Raw genomic sequence first — 18,183 nt, forward strand, 5'->3', positions numbered from 1 at the left:
CTCGGTGAGCAGGTGGAGTCAAGCAGCAGAGGCACGTGCAGCGAGACTGCAGAAGAGCGTGGCCACCACAAAGCTCATTGTTCACCAAGAGAGCTGCTAGAAGGGCTCAACATCCTTGCGCGAGCCTTACCTGCCTACTCGGCAAGGATAGGGAGGTGGATAGGGCATGGAATGTACAGGGTGCAGACCTCCCAGTTTCACTGCACTATAAAGCCCGCCCAGACCCCCCATCTCTGGGCCAGTTATCAGCGGCCCAACACGCACGTGGACACTCGTCTCCTTACAGCGGTTCCCCAGGCCTTTCATTGCTTTAATATAACCTACTTTGGCTTTGCCGTAGTAACTGTGCAGAATGGAATCTGGCTTTGCTAACTGGCTTTTATTAAATTTGCAGCTGCTCTGCCAACTGAATGTAATATTGTAGCACTGTTGTGCTAACTGGACAAGATGGAATGGAAGTAAGCTTAATGCAATATAGCCCTGTTGTGCTAGTCTAGCTGGGTATTCTGGAATCTAGATGTACTGTGCTAACTGGCATTTTAAAATCTGGATCAACAGCGGTCATTACTGTGCTAACTGGGCACAATGCAACCTGGAACTGCTAATCTAATTGAGTAAGACAATAATATGTTAAATGGAATCTAGAAGTGTTATGCTAGCTAGGCAGCCACTGCAACGCTGTGCTATTTAGGCATAACCTCTGTGCTAGCAAGGCCTAATTGAATCTAGTCATACTCTGCTAACTGAGCAGTATGGAATCCAGCACTGCCATGCCAACTAGTCCCAGTATCCGCCACTTCTTTACTTGATTATAATGAGATTTGGTCTTAATATTGTATCAGGATATACTGTAATTTGCCACTGGTGTAATAACCAGGCCTAATAGAGTCTAGCCATACTGTGCTAGTTGGGAACAATGAAGCCTGCCAGTGCTGTGGATGATGTTATCTAGCTTTACAGCACTTACCTGACACAGTGGAACATTGCCCTGAAAACTGGGCAAAAAGGCAACTAGGCACTGCTGTGTAAACTGTGCACAAATGTATCCCATCATGCTGGCTGGGTTCTAATTGGGAACACTGGAAGTTAGCATTGCTTCACTAACTATACTTTATGGACTGTGGCCTTGCTGTGCTTAGTGAGCATACTGGAGTGATTTACAACCGTGCTAAATTGTCACTATAACAGCTAACCCCACCCTACTACTTGGGCATAATGAAATATGGCACTGCTATTCTAATGGCATAATTAAGCCTGGCATTGCTGTGCTAACTGGGCATAATGGTACCTGACACTTCTGTGTGAGCGGTGTATGATCAGATCGGCCCCTGCTATGTTATTTGGGCTTCTTCGAGTCTGGATATCCTGTGATAACTGCGCATAATCATGGACTGCTGTACTAACTGGGTACACCAGGGTCTTGCTTTTCTGTGCTAAATGGCATAGTGGAATGTGGCACTGCTTTCTAAATTACATATAGTAGTGTAGAGGAGCAGGTGGGTGCATTTTCCCTAGCTCCCGCCCCCTCACCGCCGTCCTACTGGAACAGCATGAGAAGGGCTATATGTGGACCCCATGTGTTGTCCCTATACTGCATCGAGTGTATAAGAGATGATATGCACTCAGGCAACCATCCAAAATGCACCCTCATACTGAAAGAGTGGAAAGATGTCAGCATGCACCATTGGACATCATGTAGCTTTTAGGCCATTGTGAGCTCTGGTGTGGTGCCAGATAGCTTGCGATCCTCTGTTCTCATACCCGTCCATAAAAATGGTGTAAGAGATGACCCCAAGAACTAGAGACTGCTTGCGATGCTGGACCCCAGCAGAAAAGTTTTAGCAAAAATACTCTTGAGGGATTTAGACAGGTGGAGCGAAAACAGATGCTTGCTGGACATGACCCAAACAGGGTTTCACAAGGGCTGTGGTACAGTGAATTGCATATGGGCTATTAAGATTACACAAGCTGAGATTGAGAAAACACCAGGTGCTTGCTTATGTGTCCCTTGTGGACTATTCCTGTGCATTTGATCGGGTCAACCAAATTAGATTGTGGGGAAAGTTAACATCATGGGTATTGTTCAAACACTCCTACATTTCCTAAAGGATTATATAGAGATACCAAAGTAGCAGTTGGAACCAATATAGCTGGCTCACTTACTCCCCCAATAAACACCAATTTGTGGTTGAAACAAGGTTGAGCCCATGCACCAACATTATATAATCTTTATGTAAGTGATTTACCTAGAAATGTAAAAATGATCCCCCGAAACTAGCTGGCCAACCCGTGCCTTTCCTCTGCTACGCCGATGATACAGTTGTCATGGATCAGACCCCGTTCGGGTTGCAAAGATCATTGGAAGGATTAGAAAAATATGCAGATTAAAACAGACTAACGATCAACTAAAATAAAACCAATGATATTGGGAAGGAAGCAGCAAAGTAGCCCTAAATTTACTTGGTTCCTCTGAGGGACTAAGTTGGAAGTGGTTGATTCATATATATACCTAGGGTCCCCATATTGGTATCTCTGAGTATTAGTGCCTACAAGTCGTTAGCACAGATCAGGATCCTTGGTAGATGGCAGGACATTAAAACTTGTGTGCAGGAGGGCGCTAGAGAGCCCAACCAAGATGGCAGCGCCTCTGTGAGCTCTGGGAAGAGCTCACATAAATCCTGAGAAATTAGTAGCTTAAAGTAAGGAACACGACATCTGACGTCTGAAACAGCCTTCCTAGGTACCACTGACCATAACGAGGTGCCTGCAAGGTCGCAGTAAATCTACCTGACAAAGAACCTGCAGCTTCGACGTCACGCGGGAAGGGTGAGAGGCCTCGGCCCGGCCGGGACTCCACCGACTGTCTTGCGGCCGGAACACTTACGAGGTGAACTCCCACACTCATACACAGGCAGAAGCCACGTAGAGCGAACCTTCCCTAACAGCCTGCAAAGGAAGCTGTGCGACCAGCGAGTGCTTGTTAGGCAGAAACATGTGCAGTTCCCTTAGGGACCTCTGCAAAAGATTTAGGACTACAGATGTTTGGCAGTAAACCCACTTGGTAGCAGTCTGTACCACACAGATTCACTTGGTAGCTGTGGCTGAGCAGTCAGACTTCCCTCAAGAAGAGTTAGGCAGTATGTAGAGTATACACAATAGGTACAGAGACACAGTAGCACAAGCAAACACTGACCAGAGCTTTGGTGTAAAAGTATATAATTATTTATTTAAAGAGACACTTGTAAATTACACTAGCAAAAAGAGGTAAGTAAATTCAGCACACAGTCACTATCATATATATACAAACCTATTCACTTATTAGACAAGTCTTAGTGAGAAACACCACTTATTTTCAGACAGAGGTGAGCGCTTAACATAAGATGGCACTCTAATAAGTTATTAAAAAAGGGAGGGAAAAAGGCAGAGTTAAGGAAGCACACAAGTTTCAATACTTTTAAAAAAGAACCACAGTAAGGCAGGATAGACAGAGTTCTACTGGAGAGCAAGGGAGTCAATTGCAAGGCACACTCTTGAAGAGAGCAAGCAGAAGGGGTCCAGGTTCACACAGTGGGGTTATGCCCAAAGAGTCTTGTAGATAGTTCGCACAAAAAGGATGAAATTAAAGTCAGGAGAAGTTAGCTAGGTTGTCCCAGGCTAGCCCAGGTTAGAAAGTCGAGGCTTTACTGTCACCCCGAACGATCTGTCGCAAGAGAAGCCAGGCGGGGCACAGTACCTTAAGTGTGAAGGAAGCTCCAGCGGGGGCAGTTGTTCCTGGCAGCAGGTGCAAGTCGGTGTTTCGTCCAGAGGAAGAGGGGTTCTCGCCGTGGAGAAAAGATGAAGGTCGTTGCACTGCCAGGGAAGAAACCAGCCGCGGAGTTCTTCAGTTAAAAGGTACTACCCTTCTCTTCGCGATAGTGGTAAACCGTGGTATTCCGGTTGCCGGGGTGCTTGGCACGGGCTTGGCGGCCACGAGATGCTGCAGGAAGGTGAAAAGAAGGCAAAACTGGTTATCCCCACCAGTCAAAGGAAGAAGACTCTCCAGACTGGAGATCTCCTCTGTCGTCGGGAAAAGTGGTGAGACGGTTCAGCAGGGCTCCACCGGTGGTGTCGTTGTTGCAGGTCGGCTCAGCTTCTCCCTCCTCGGATTCTTAGGTCCTGTGGCGACTTCTGAAGTTCCAGTCCCCAAAGCCCTGCTTTTATGCAGCACACCCCCATTCACTCAGCCTAGCTGTCAATCAAACATGCTAAGTGGTGAGCCGGCCGGCTCACCACTTGGGCCAATCACACAAGAGTGCGACTTGAGTTACCCAGGTAACTCAGTCCAGTGTGCCTAAACCCCCTCCCACACCCTCTCTGGTACCCAAACAGAGTGGCACCACTTTTGGAGGCTTCTGTGGAGAAGCCCTCCAAAAAGTGGAACAAAGGGCTCGACTTGGGTTGGAGTCACAGAAGAGAACACAAACGCCATTTTAGAATCGAGTTCTGGCAAAAAATACCAACCGGTGAATAAATATGAATTAAATAAACCGGCGGTATGTTCGAGGCTATAAGAATTAAATAATTAAAGTTGGTAGCCTCGAACAATGGGAAAATCCCATAGAGATATATTTGCGGTCAAATATAAAAAGTAGTATCCACTGCCACCAGCCAAAACTCGATCAGGGGGGATGGAGACGTGCCCCCTCGAACAACAGACCCCGGGGCAATCGAATTGCCCCGACCAGTACATCCACAATATGATGGTTTGTCCTGGTTTCTGTTCATAATTTGGGACTAGTAAAGCCAATTGTGACTTTACATGCCCTGGGAGACAGTAGTCAGTCCCAGGGTATGGAGTCTATGTTGGGGGGTCTCTACGACACCCTTGGGTTACGGCACGGAGGGTGCTGTGTAGCCCACATCAAAAACACATGAGACCCTATGGAGTAAAAGACCCCATAGCCCATAAAACACATGGAAAGATAAAGGAACACCTCAAATCATTTTCTAAGAGTGGGAGTAAAAGAGTCTCACTCTTAGCAGGAGAAAAAATAAACCCCCAAAAATCCAGCAAAGCTGCTGGGGGACTCACTAGGTTTGGGAAATTAGACTTTACAGAGAATTCTCCCTAACACTTGCCCCCCCCCCAGACTAAGGGACAGGAGGATTTAATCCACTCCTGTATGAACCTCATACCTCTAGTCGATGACATACATCCTAGAGAGTCCAACATTTTAATGGTGACACCCTGACCTTTGCTCAATGGTGAAATCAAACCCTTGCAGGCAGATTGACCATCTCAATACTTTTGGATTTTCTCCCTTCATTTGCATTAACCATCTCAAGGGTTGGTGGTCAGTCTGAATAACAAAAGTAGAACCATACAAGTATGGCCTAAACTTCTTCAGTGCCCACACAATAGCAAAGCATTCTCTTTCGATTGTTGCCCACCTTGTCTCAGGATCCTTCAGTTTTCTACTGATAAAGCAAATGGGGTGCTCCCTACACTTCTCATCCAGTTGGCTAAGGACTACACCTATACTTACATTAGAAGCATCTGTCTGCACAATGAAAGTTTGGTGATAGTCAGGAGCTCTCAATACTGGTGCTTGGCAAAGAGCTTTCTTCAGGTTTTCAAAGGCCTGATTGCATGTTACGCTCACCTGGCGCCCACAGGGGCGTCAGTCGGACCCAGTCGCTGCGGTCTCCACCCACATGATGCGTAGTGCAGCGATGACTGACTGGATCTGCCCTCCTAATCTTGTCTGCTTAACCCGTAGAAATATTCTCCTGCAAGTGGAGAGATGGATTTAGTCACTTGTGGATTCAAGTCATGGCACCCCCACAGTCCTCCCCAACTAATCACCTCCAAAATGGTCTCACAGCAATCTCACCTTATATTCTTGAAAGATGAGCTCTCCATCCTGCGTGGATTTGCAGGGGCGTGTCGATTCCAGTTACTTCACTGGTTTGAAGGCTCGGGAGAGTTCCGGAGAGTATTGACCCTGAGGTTCCTGGGGAGGACCAGTAAGTATTAAATTCATAGAGTTCAATATGTCCGATGTTCACTCTTGTTCCCCCCTTCCTTTCTTGTCTTGCAGCTGGCTCGTGAAAATATGCTCTTGTGGCAGCTGGTGGCGCTCAGGTAAGAGTCTGTATTACCCAGCGCTGTCCGGTAAATGTTGCACAAGGAAAACGTGTTGTTTTGTCTCTCTTTACAGATGTGGCACGTGAAAATATGGAGAGTCACAAAAGGATGCCTCCGGTGGTAAATCAGGTAAGTCTATGGTAGTAAGAATTATATTTGTTGGTTCCCTCGGCTCACCTTGTGGTTTTCTTTTGTCTCCTAGGTGCCTAAGTTCGGCGAAGAAATGATGGAGGCAGCGCCGACCCGAAGGATGCTGTGAAGACTGGTGAGTATGGCACGGCGCTGCAGCTGGAGGTGCGGCGCGTGCAGAAATGATGTTCTTTACAGGTCCGGAGACAAGATGGATCCAGAATCAGGTGTGGAATAGAAATAAGTTTGTTTTCTAACCTTGTCCCTTTCTTTCCTCTTTGTTTTAGGAGCTCCGGATTCGAGGCGGGCGTGGCAGAAGACTGGATACAGGCTGCAGGCACGGTGAGTGTTACGCTGCTGATGCAGAATAACGCGAAGCGTGTGTTGCTGGTCGGGTGTGGTCTAAATAGCCTCAAAAGTAGTCCCAGGTAAGAAGTCCCTAGAATCACACCCGAGTAAAAAAATAGTCCCTGTAGAAAAAGTCCCTTTCAGGCTTCATGTTGGATTGGAGTCATTTGCAGCATGGTCTGCCTGAGGTAAGTAATGACCATGAGCCTGGCGCCCTAGGCGCCAGGACGGATTCCTACTATGAGCCTGGCGCCTAAGCCGCCAGGACTGAACCCAGATAGCCCCTAGCCGGGGCTGCTGAGGTTTTACTAAATGTCTAGATGCCTGCTCCCGGGGCTGATGGACTTGGTCCGGATGCCTGGGGGTAGGCATCATGACATTGCATTCCCCATTCCATTTAACCTTCTTAGGGAATTTTGGAGAGGAGATCACATTCAGTGGAGAAGCTATGGTCCCATAGTTCTCAATGAAATTCCTGTAATATCCAGTGAGGCCTAGGAAGGCTCTCACCTGGGTTTGAATAGTAGGTGTTGTCCAATTTTGCACAGCTTCAATCTTACTGAGCAAAGGCCTTATTTCTCCACCCCCTACCTCATGCCCAAGGTAGACCACCTTACTCTGACCAATTTGGCATTTACTTGCCTTTATGGTCAGATTGGCCTGTCCAAGAGCATGCAAAACATACCCTAAGTGGTTCACATGGTCTTCCCAGGATTGGCTGAATACTGCAATGTCATCCAAGTATGCCATGCAGAAGTCCTCCATCCCATTCAGAACCTGATTCACCATTCTTTGGAATGTAGCAGGTGCATTCTTCAATCCAAAAGGCATAACCTTAAATTGGTATAAGCCAACTGGGGTAGAAAATGCAGTCTTTTCCTTGGCATGGTCTGTCAGGGCTATTTGCCAATAGCCTGACGTAAGGTCAGATGTACTGAGGAACTTGGCTGAACCAAGTCTATCCACCAACTCATCTGTCCTTGGCAAAGGGTGGGCATCAGTTTTGGTGACTGCATTAAGAGCTCTATAGTCCACGCAGAATCTCAATTCTTTGGATCCTGCCTTTGGTACTACCACAACTGGGCTAGACCATGGGCTAGTAGAGGGCTCTATTACCCCGAGATCAAGCATCTTCTTGACCTCCCCTTTGATGTGGGTCCTTACATTTTCTGACTTTCTATATCCTCTGCTTTTGACTGGCAGACAGTCACCAGTGAGTATATCATGCTGTCTCCAAGGCGTCAAGCCTGGTGAAAGTGAGAACAGAGAGGCAAACTGATTTAACATGGCTTTGCACTCTTCTTGTTGCTCAGGTGTCAGATTTGAAGAGAGATTTACTCCTTCAATCTTTTCGTCCAAGGGTAAGCCTCTGAGGAGATCAGGTAGAGCTTCGCTCTCTTCTTCCTCTTCTGTTGAAGCTAGAAGCAAGGCTCCTACTTCAGGCCTGGAGACATACGCCTTTAGTCGGTTGGTGTGGAAGACTCTAGGAGCCTCCTTGGGATTGCCAAAGTCCACCAGATAGTTCACCTCTCCAAGTTTACCCACAACCATGATGGGTCCCATCCATTTATCTTGCAAGGCTCTTTGCCTTGTTGGGATCATAACTAGAACTAGCTGGTCTTGAGTGAACTCAACCATGTTAGCCTTCTGGTCATGCCAATGCTTGACCAGGGCTTGCCCAGCTTTCTAGTTATCACTAGCTTCTGCCATCATTTGTGACATTCTCCTGCGGAGGCCTATCACATAGTCAGTCACTCTGACTGGCTTGGGGGAAGGAGCAATCTCCAACCCCTCCTTGATCATGGCCGATGGACCTCTGACCGGATGGCCATAGAGAAGTTCAAAGGGAGAATAACCTACTCCCTCCTGAGGGACTTCTCTATAAGCAAAGAGAAGGCATGGCAATAGAAGGTCCCACTTTCTTTTAAGGGGATCCTCTAAAGCACCTATCATGCTCTTCATGGTTCTGTTCAACCTTTCTGCCAAACCATTTGTCTGAGGGTGGTAGGCGGTAGAGAACTTGTAAGTAACTCCACAGGTTTTCCACATGGCTTTCATGTAGTGGGACATAAAATGTGACCCCTTGTCAGAGATTACTTCCTTAGGAAACCCAACCCTGGTAAAAATACCAAGGAGGGCCTTAGCCACAGCCTGAGCTGTAACAGTCCTCATAGGAATTGCCTCAGGGTACCTAGTAGCATGGTCTACTACAAAAAGGATACACCGGTTGCCTGAGGAGGTTGGGGGATCAAGGGGACCAACAATGTCAATCCCTACCCTCTCAAATGGGACTCCCACAACTGGGAGAGGCACTTAAGGTGCCACATTCTTGGACCCAACCTTACCAGAAGTCTGGCAGGTATGGCAGCTCTTGCAAAACGTATCTACCTCAGCCCCCATTTTTGGCCAATAAAAGTAGAGTGAGAGCCTTTCCTTGGTCTTCTTGAAACTCAAGTGACCAGCCAAAGGAATCTCATGGGCTAGTTGCAAGAACTGTTGTCTGTTTTCTTGAGGTACTACAAGCCACTTGTAGTCTCGAGGTGCAGACTCAGTTGGTTCACTGTAGAAGAGGCTATCTTCCCAGTGCAACCTATACTTCCCAGGCTCTTGCCCATCAGCCTGAGAAGCTGCCTGTTGGCGAAGACCTTCCAGAGTTGGACATTCTCTCTGTCCCTTACTGAAGTCTGCCCTGTTGGGTCCACCTCATGCCAGTAAAGACTGCAGCTCAGGATGGTCAACAGGATCCAGATCTCAAATGAGTTCTTGGCCTTCCACTAGCTCTTCTTCAGAGTCTAGTTCCACCATACAGGGTTGTACCTTCCTCTCAGCCTCAGCTAGAGGTGGAGTTACAGGTGTAACTTTGGACAACCAAGGGGAAGTCCTTGTTGGAAGCACTGGAGTGCTTGCTGTTGGCTGTTTCTTGGAAGTCTTGGGTTTCCCCTTTGCTTCCCTTGGTTCAGTGATAGCAAGTTGTAACTCCAGTGGAGTAGGAATGATATCCTTCTTCATCATCTCCTGGGGAGTACCTCTCATGGTTCTCTCCCTTGCAGGTCTGGTGAGCTCCTGTAACCTTTTACTAGCAGGTCTGGGGGTATGTGACACTACTCCAAGAGGTTTCAGGTTATTACCCAACAGAACCCTTCCTGGTACCTCACTTTGTATGTTGACAGGTATCTTCACAGTCATGTCATTACACTGGATGAGAACTGGTAATTGGGGAAGCATCTGCACAGGCCCTCCAGTTAACTTGGTGAGGCGTTTGGGTGCCTTAGCAACATCCTCAGCCTGAAAAAAAGATTTATCCACCACAGTTATGCTGGCCCCAGTGTCCCTAATGGCAGGAGTCTCCTGACCATTCACATGGACACTGTCCTTATAATACTCTTTAGTATTATCTGGGATAGAGTGATAGACATCTAAATTCTGTTGTTCCCACAGACCCAGAGACACTAAAGAAACACTGGCTGAGACTCCAATGGGTTCATCAGCCATCAGTAGAAAGTTTCCACTTGCCATTTGTACTTCCTCCTCTGGAGCGAAGGCTAAGGAGACATGCTGGACCCCTGAAGGTTTACCCTTACATCTGAGATCTCCTTTCACATGGTCAGGTGAGCCACAAACAAAACATTTACCAAATTCTTTCTGGAATGGTGATTTGCTCTGACCTCCTTCTGGTTTACCACCAGAGGGTACACTACTCCGATTTGGTTTCCCTTGTGGTTTACCATTATTGTTCTGTTTGGGGCCCTCCTTTGGATTGGAATTATTAGAATTCTCTTTGGAGTCCTTTTTTGGCTGTTTCCCCTCATCCTTTTTCTGAGTTACCCCAGAGTCCTTGTGAGTAGCCCTGTTGGCAACCCACAAGTCAGCAGCCTTAGCTAGTTTCCTGGAATCTAATTCCTTTGAATCAGCCAAGTGCTGTCTGAGCTCAGGAGAACAGGCATCATAAATTGACTCCAACATCACAAGATTCTTCATTCCCTCATAAGTGTTCACCTTGTAACCCTTAATCCATCCCTCTAAGTTCTTCAAACTTTCACTCACCCAGGTAGCCCAAGGGGTACCATCATGCTTTTTGAGGGTCCTAAACCTCTTAAGGTACTGGGAAGGGGTCTTCCCAAATCTAGCTATCAAAGCTAGTTTCACACATTCATAATCCTTCTCATCCTCCTCTCCCAACTCCATTACCACATCAGTTGCAACAGGGGGAAGCCTAGAGAACAACCAGGAAAGTAACTAATTTCCCGTAATGTTCTGGAGCCCATGATTATATTCAAACAAACTCAACCAGTCCAACACATCCAACTTAGGCTCATACATACCCACCAACTCCTTAGGCATCCGGGGTCTTTTGGGACTGGAACTCCCAGAGGAATCGGAAGGGGAAGCACTTTCCACAGACAATTTTTTCATTTCTAGCTCATGGTTGAGCTCCATTTCTCTGAGCCTTAGTTCTTGGTGCCGTTGTTCTGTTTGGGCATTAATTCTTTTGAATTCTAATTCAAGCTTCATTTTATCTAGTTCCATATATTGCGGATTAAGTGTGGGACCTGGTAAGGGTCCAGTAGGTACAGCTGGCAGGGCAGGTAGAGGCTCAGGGGAGACAACTCTAACATCTTCCACCTCCTCTTCTGCTTCTGACTCAGTTATCAATACTAACATTCATATCAATATCATTGCTGTTATCTACAGTTGCTGGAGTGGTAGGTTCCTCTGAATCACCATCCAGACTTTGGTTTGCTAACAACCTTTCTATTAGCTCCATTTTCTTGCCTTTAGTCAGGAGATTCTTATGCTTACAGAGAACTCTTAAACAATCAGCAGTTTTTGTAGCAAGGGACTCTTGACTATAACTTTCCATAGTTGACATGTTTTAGAAAATACTTCTTTTAGTGCTAAGCTTTGTGGTTAGTTGCACTAAGGTATCTATAAGCACACTAAAATGTATACTCAATACAAATCCCACCGCTGTACACCAGTGTTAGGCAGAAACCTGTGCAGTTCCCTTAGGGACCACTGCAAAAGATTTAGGACTACAGGTGTTTGGCAGTAAACCCACTTGGTAGCAGTCTGTACCACACAGATTCACTTGGTAGCTGTGGCTGAGCAGTCAGACTTCCCTCAAGAAGAGTTAGGCAGTATGTAGAGTATACACAATAGGTACAGAGACACAGTAGCACAAGCAAACACTGACCAGAGCTTTGGTGTAAAAGTATATAATTATTTATTTAAAGAGAAACCTGTAAATTACACTAGCAAAAAGAGGTAAGTAAATTCAGCACACAGTCACTAACATATATATACAGCCCTATTCACTTATTAGACAAGTCTTAGTGAGAAACACCACTTATTTTCAGACAGAGGTGAGCGCTTAACATAAGATGGCACTCTAATAAGTTATTAAAAAAGGGAGGGAAAAAGGCAGAGTTAAGGAAGCACACAAGTTTCAATACTTTTAAAAAAGACCCACAGTAAGGCAGGATAGGCAGAGTTCTACTGGAGAGCAAGGAAGTCAATTGCAAGGCCCACTCTTGGAGAGAGCAAGCAGAAGGGGTCCAGGTTCACACAGTGGGTTTATGCCCAAAGAGTCTTGTAGATAGTTCGCACAAAAAGGATGAATTTAAAGTCAGGAAAAGTTAGCTAGGTTGTCCCAGGCTAGCCCAGGTTAGAAAGTCGAGGCTTTACTGTCACCCCGAACGATCTGTCGCAAGGGAAGCCAGGCGGGACACGGTACCTTAAGTGTGAAGGAAGCTCCAGCGGGGTCAGTTGTTCCTGGCAACAGGTGCAAGTCGGTGTTTCGTCCAGAGGAAGAGGGGGTCTCGCCGTGGAGGAAAGATGAAGGTTGTTGCACTGCCAGGGAAGAAACCAGCCGCCGAGTTCTTCGGTTAAAAAGTACTACCCTTCTCTTCGCGCTAGTGGTAAACCGTGGTATTCCGGTTGCCGGGGTACCGGAACACCGTTGGCACGGGCAAGGCGACCAAGAGATGCTCCAGGAAGGTGAAAAGAAGGCAAAACTGGTTATCCCCACCAGTTAAAGGAAGAAGACTCTCCGGACTGGAGATCTCCTCTGTCGTCGGGAAAAGTGGTGAGACGGTTCAGCAGGGCTCCACCGGTGGTGTCGTCGTTGCAGGTCGGCTCAGCTTCTCCCTCCTCGGATTCTTGGGTCCTGTGGCGACTTCTGAAGTTCCAGTCCCCAAAGCCCTGCTTTTATGCAGCACACCCCCCTTCACTCAGCCTAGCTGTCAATCAAACATGCTAAGTGGTGAGCCGGCCGACTCACCACTTGGGCCAATCACACAAGAGTGTGACTTGAGTTACCAAGGTAACTCAGTCCAGGGTGCCTAAACCCCCTCCCACACCCCCTGTGGTAACCAGACAGAGTGGCACCACTTTTGGAGGCTTCTGTGGAGAAGCCCACCAAAAAATGGAACAAAGGGCTGGACTTGGGTTGGAGTCACAGAAGAGAACACAAACACCATTTTAGAAAAGAGTTCTGGCAAAAAATACCAACCAGTGAATTAACATTAATTAAATAAACCGGCGGTATGTTCGAGGCTATAAGAATTAAATAATTAAAGTTGGTAGCCTCGAACAATGGGAAAATCCCATAGAGATATATTTGCGTCGAATATAAAAAGTAGTATCCACTGCCACCAGCCAAAACTCGACCCACAATATGATGGTTTGTCCTGGTTTCTGTTCATAATTTGGGACTAGTAAAGCCAATTGTGACTTTACATACCCTGGGAGACAGTAGTCAGTCCCAGGGTATGGAGTGTATGTTGGGGGGTCGCTACGACACCCTTGGGTTACGGCACGGAGGGTGCTGTGTAACCCACATCAAAAACACATGAGACCCTATGGAGTAAAAGACCCCATAGCCCATAAAACACATGGAAAGATAAAGGAACACCTCAAATCATGTCTAAGAGTGGGAGTAAAAGAGTCTCACTCTTAGCAAGAGAAAACATAAACCCCAAAAAATCCAGCAAAGCTGCTGGGGGACTCAGTAGGTTTGGGAAATTAGCCTTTACAGAGAATTCTCCCTAACAGTGCTCCCGACCGAGAGGCATTCGGTGAGCGACCTTGTCCCACATACACTGTGGGACATACAGCTATTGCCAACAACAACGGCGCGAGACCCCTGCGGCCCCCACCGCAGCTCAGACCACTCGGCAGTATAGCAGCAGAGAACCAGAATGCGGCAGAACGAACATGCCGGGACCGGCAGCTGTGCCCGAAGCGAGGGCAACGAAGAGCCGCTTCGGCCCCTACCACACAGACAAACGCCTTAGTCAGACGTGGTGCACCCGTGGGGCATGGAGACAACAGCAGCGAAAATCCTCCAACAATACCCCGGTAAGTGCAGCTCCACCATAGTGCACACCAGCAACTACCCATAGGCGGACACCCAGCCGCGGTCGCCTTAGACAGACCACTGGACCGGGAGGGAGCGTGGCAAAAGAGACGGCACGGTTCTTGGACCCGTGTCAAATCCATGCCAGGTAAACTAAGCACACCATCCCCCCTTACCCCCCCACTACCCAGCCACATTCGATCATAGCACTCTAGTCCGGGAAGGGGGCCGGGAGCTCGCCCCGGGACACCCTATAATGCAGATACCAGCAACTGCCGCAGGACGTACGGGCAGTGTGGTGCTACCAGCAGCGATTACATGGTACAGCGCGGCTGAGGTGGCTGGAGCTTTGGCCCGGGAGGAAACTAGAAACAACCTTCAATACTGACACCTGGTGCGGTGCGGTGTGGGGGTTCGGGCCTCAAGCTCACCATTACAGCGTATGACCCAGCCCTCGCGCTGCGGCTGAATCGCCGCTGAATAAGGGCAACACAACACCACAGACAAACAGCATAATGAGTGGGGAGAGGCCCCCACTTTCCTCTACATCCCAGGACCACGGGGGTTGACCTCCACTTCCATCCCCTTACGTGGGGCGTGATCTCTGCAGAGCCGCAACACCCAGACCCGACCAGCTCCTCCTCCGCACCCACCACGGATCCTCTGGCTGAACAGACTCTTCTAATGACACTAGGGTACAGTGCCAACCTGGCTAGCCAAGATCAAAGGCTGAGAATGCCATGTGGCCCACTCGGCGACACCCCCGACCGACAGCTCTGCTGAGGTGCGCCCCCCGACACTCGAATCCACAGACTCTGGCGGTCAGCCTCAGGTCACCTCAATACACCACGTCCTCTGAGGGAGAAACGGGCAGCACCCAGGCACCCATACGCGCCTCAACCCCTGCACATCACTGCCGCCCGGACTACACCACCAGTGCATCATATGCTCCTACCAACGGACCGAGTGCCCAGCGCAACCCAAAACAAAAAAGGAGTAGGAGTAACAAAAGTGGACAGCCGACATCCCAAACCATCGCCTAACCACAACGCGAACTCGAAGCCACAAACTCCTGCAAAGTCAACCCCACCACGGCGTACCAGCAGCTCCAACCGGATCAATCAACAACTTGGCCCTGGGTCAGTAGATCATATACTCCGGCACCGCGACCGGCCTTACGCATCAGTCGCTTCCCACAAACAAGTGCATAAGAGTCAATACTCCCTTAGACCAGCACCAAAGGGCAAAACATCCGACCAACCAACCGTAAAAGGCACTATAGATCTCTCACGGCACAACAACACTTGAAAGCTGAGAACACCATGTGACTAGGAACTGAGAAACGCAGCAACAAAAGGTGACACTATCTGTAGAGACAATACCACCCTCCGGAAGTGACTGGAGGCGGACTCTTTTGCACCCCTGCAGAGGGTAGACCAGCAGAGTAACCAGCACTCGGCAGCCCCATCACAAATCACAACGTACCAACAATAGCACTGCCCTGGCGATAATCAAGGTACACCTCAGCCCCAAGACAAAGGCATCCAACCGAGGTACCAAACAGTCGACTACCGGGTTCAACTAACACAGTCGCTTGCAAACACAATGTGACAGCAGCTCCACCGAAGTCATTCCAAAGGCACTATCAAACCGCCCCTCCCTCAGCGGCAGAGGCTGAGCCTGGGTAAATCAGATAAATCCCAGAGGAAGCTGAATTTCGTAGCCGGAGCCACAGTCAAGGCCCCCAAATTGCATCCACAGTCAGTCTCCAGCACCAACGATGGAACTAGACGAAGATATCACCCAAACCCCAGCCATTGACATTTGTGAAATCCTGCTTGAACTTAAGGCGGGCATCAGCAACCTAGACTCTAAACTTGACGCTCTCTCGTCAAAAGTTGACCTATTGCAACATTGGCTTGACAAACGTGGTGATAGACTAGACTGTGTAGAACAAAGAGAACAAAGAGTCTCAGACTTGGACGACAACAGTGCTACACTAACAACCAGGGTGTCTGTGTTGGAAGCTCAAATGAAGGCAGTGGCTGCTAAAAACGAAGGCCTGGAAGGGAGAGCCCGCTGCAACAATATTAGGCTGATTGGTATAAGGGAGAGGCAAATCCCTCAGAAAATTGAAGACTTTGTTCAAACAATATGCAAAGACCTGTTTGGCGGCCCCTCGTTTTCCCCGCTCTTTGTCGTCGACAGGGCCCACCGGGTACCGACCAACCGCCCGATAGACCGTGACACAATCCTGAGAGTCGCCAGGGAGAAAGGAGAGTTGCAATATGACGGAGATAAGATCCATATTTATCCCGACTTCTCACCAACAGTCCAAGCATCACGAAGATTCTTCACCGGAGTGAAAAAGTGAAAAAGACGCCTGAGACACAGCCAGATGCAGTACTTAATGTTATTCCCCGCAAAACTCCGGGTACAACACGCCGGAAAAACACATTTTTTCAACACACCCGAAGAAGCAAACACCTTTTTGGATGAATTCGGCTGCCATCCTCTCGACAACGACCCAAGGCCGGCAAGGAGAGACCGCGACAGACGGAACCCATCCTGAAACAGTCTGGCATGTGGAAGTTCCCAAGGGATAACATGTACCCGACGCTGAGTGCCAATCACAGTATCAGAGGTACAAGGGACCAGTTCCCCTTATCTTATATCAGGCGTTCGGATCGCAGTGCAATACACCTAGGCACAACTACATATACATACTGTTGGGAGCTATCGAACTTGGATGGGCACTAGCGCCCCGAGCTCAGCATTATGTGTTAATAACCTGTTGTGGGGGGAGTGACAAATGACGGGCGGATTGGGGGTTGCCTGTGGGGAAGGGGAAAGGGTAGAAACCTGGCTGCACGTTACAGCAGTTAGGAAGCAGCATACAGGGAATGGGAAGTTCGAGAGGAAAGACCCCCCCATGTGTGGGACCAGCCACCACTGACCGACCCCCGTGGTCAACCTTTATCAGTCAACGAACACGTCACACCAAAGCAGCATCTCCCAAACACGTACACATCCTGAGCAAGCACAAAAGTAATCTGACTCATTCAAGCTAGCGACATAGAATATTAGAGGGGACAATAACCCAGCTAAAACCCAGAAAGTGTCCCAATACCTTAAGAGACATAGGGGGTAATTACGAGGGAGGAGGTAACCATGCCGCAATTTGCGGCATGGTTACCTCCTTACTGGGTACCGGGTCTGGGTTCCTCAAATGAGGACTTACCGGGCCATTCCAACCTTGGAGGACCCGGTAATTCCTCATTCGAGGAAACCAGACCCGGTACATCCCCATTCGAGCCCCCATAGGGCTCAATGGGAATGGGGAGGGAGCTAACAGGCCTGTAAATAACGGGCCCGTTGTTAGCTCCCTGGTCTGCTAGCGGGACCTGCTAAGGGCACCTGGTTTTACAGGCACCCTTTGTGGGTCCCGCAAGCAGACTCGTAATAGGGCGGTAAGGGGTTTACCGGCGCCGTTAACCCCTTATCGCGCAGCTCGTAATGTCCCCCTGTGAGGAGGTCAAAGAGGCAATGGAGATAAAAGACGACCCCATTCTAACTTTCAGACCCAGCCCCCAAAAGGTTATAGCAGCAGGACAAAACAAAACTACATGTCCCATAAACCACCACGAGAAACGGAGTCAAGGTGGGGGAAAGGACAAAATGAACAAAGGGAAGCGGTATAGGTACAGCCCAGTCATGCGGTATAGTGACCGGTACACACATAGAAGTACAGGTTGGGATGGATAAACAGTGCAGGAAAAAGGGCGGAGAGGAGAAGGAAAACTGGCTGCAGGTGTGGGAAGTGGGCAGGAAAGGCGGGTGGAAGCTGAATGGAGGGGAGGAGCAGAGCATGAGTTAAAAGAAGCCCCGGGAAACTCACCAGGTGTCTCATTACATCAGCAGCACTGGCCGGAGTCCACAGAGGAGTGGGAGGAATCCCCAGGTGATGTACATTGGGCGTACTAGGAGGCTGACGGAGTGGCATCGCGGAGATCCTTATCAAGAGTTAGACGCTCTGCCAGGAAAGGCTCGAGGAGCGGCAGCCCAGAAAAACACACCCGAGGCGGATTCACTGACAAGGGAAACCTGCCCGTAAGCCATTTCAAAGGACAGTGCTTCCGTGGGTTTCCCTTCTATGTTTGTTTGTTTTTGAAACCCCATTTTGGACAGCTGGCAAAGGAACGGAAAGCTAGGGTCCGAGAAA

General features: G+C 48.6%; 1 protein-coding gene across 3 annotated transcripts in view; it reads left to right on the forward strand.

Moving 5' to 3' along the window:
• Positions 1-18,183, forward strand: part of MSH3 (mutS homolog 3) — a 2,767,116-nt gene that overhangs the window by 2,722,111 nt on the left and 26,822 nt on the right. The window lies entirely within an intron of this gene.

Source organism: Ambystoma mexicanum, chromosome 6p (genome assembly GCF_040938575.1).
Source record: "Ambystoma mexicanum isolate Mex_15411 chromosome 6p, UKY_AmexF1_1, whole genome shotgun sequence".
In the NCBI taxonomy this organism is placed as follows: Eukaryota; Metazoa; Chordata; class Amphibia; order Caudata; family Ambystomatidae; genus Ambystoma; species Ambystoma mexicanum.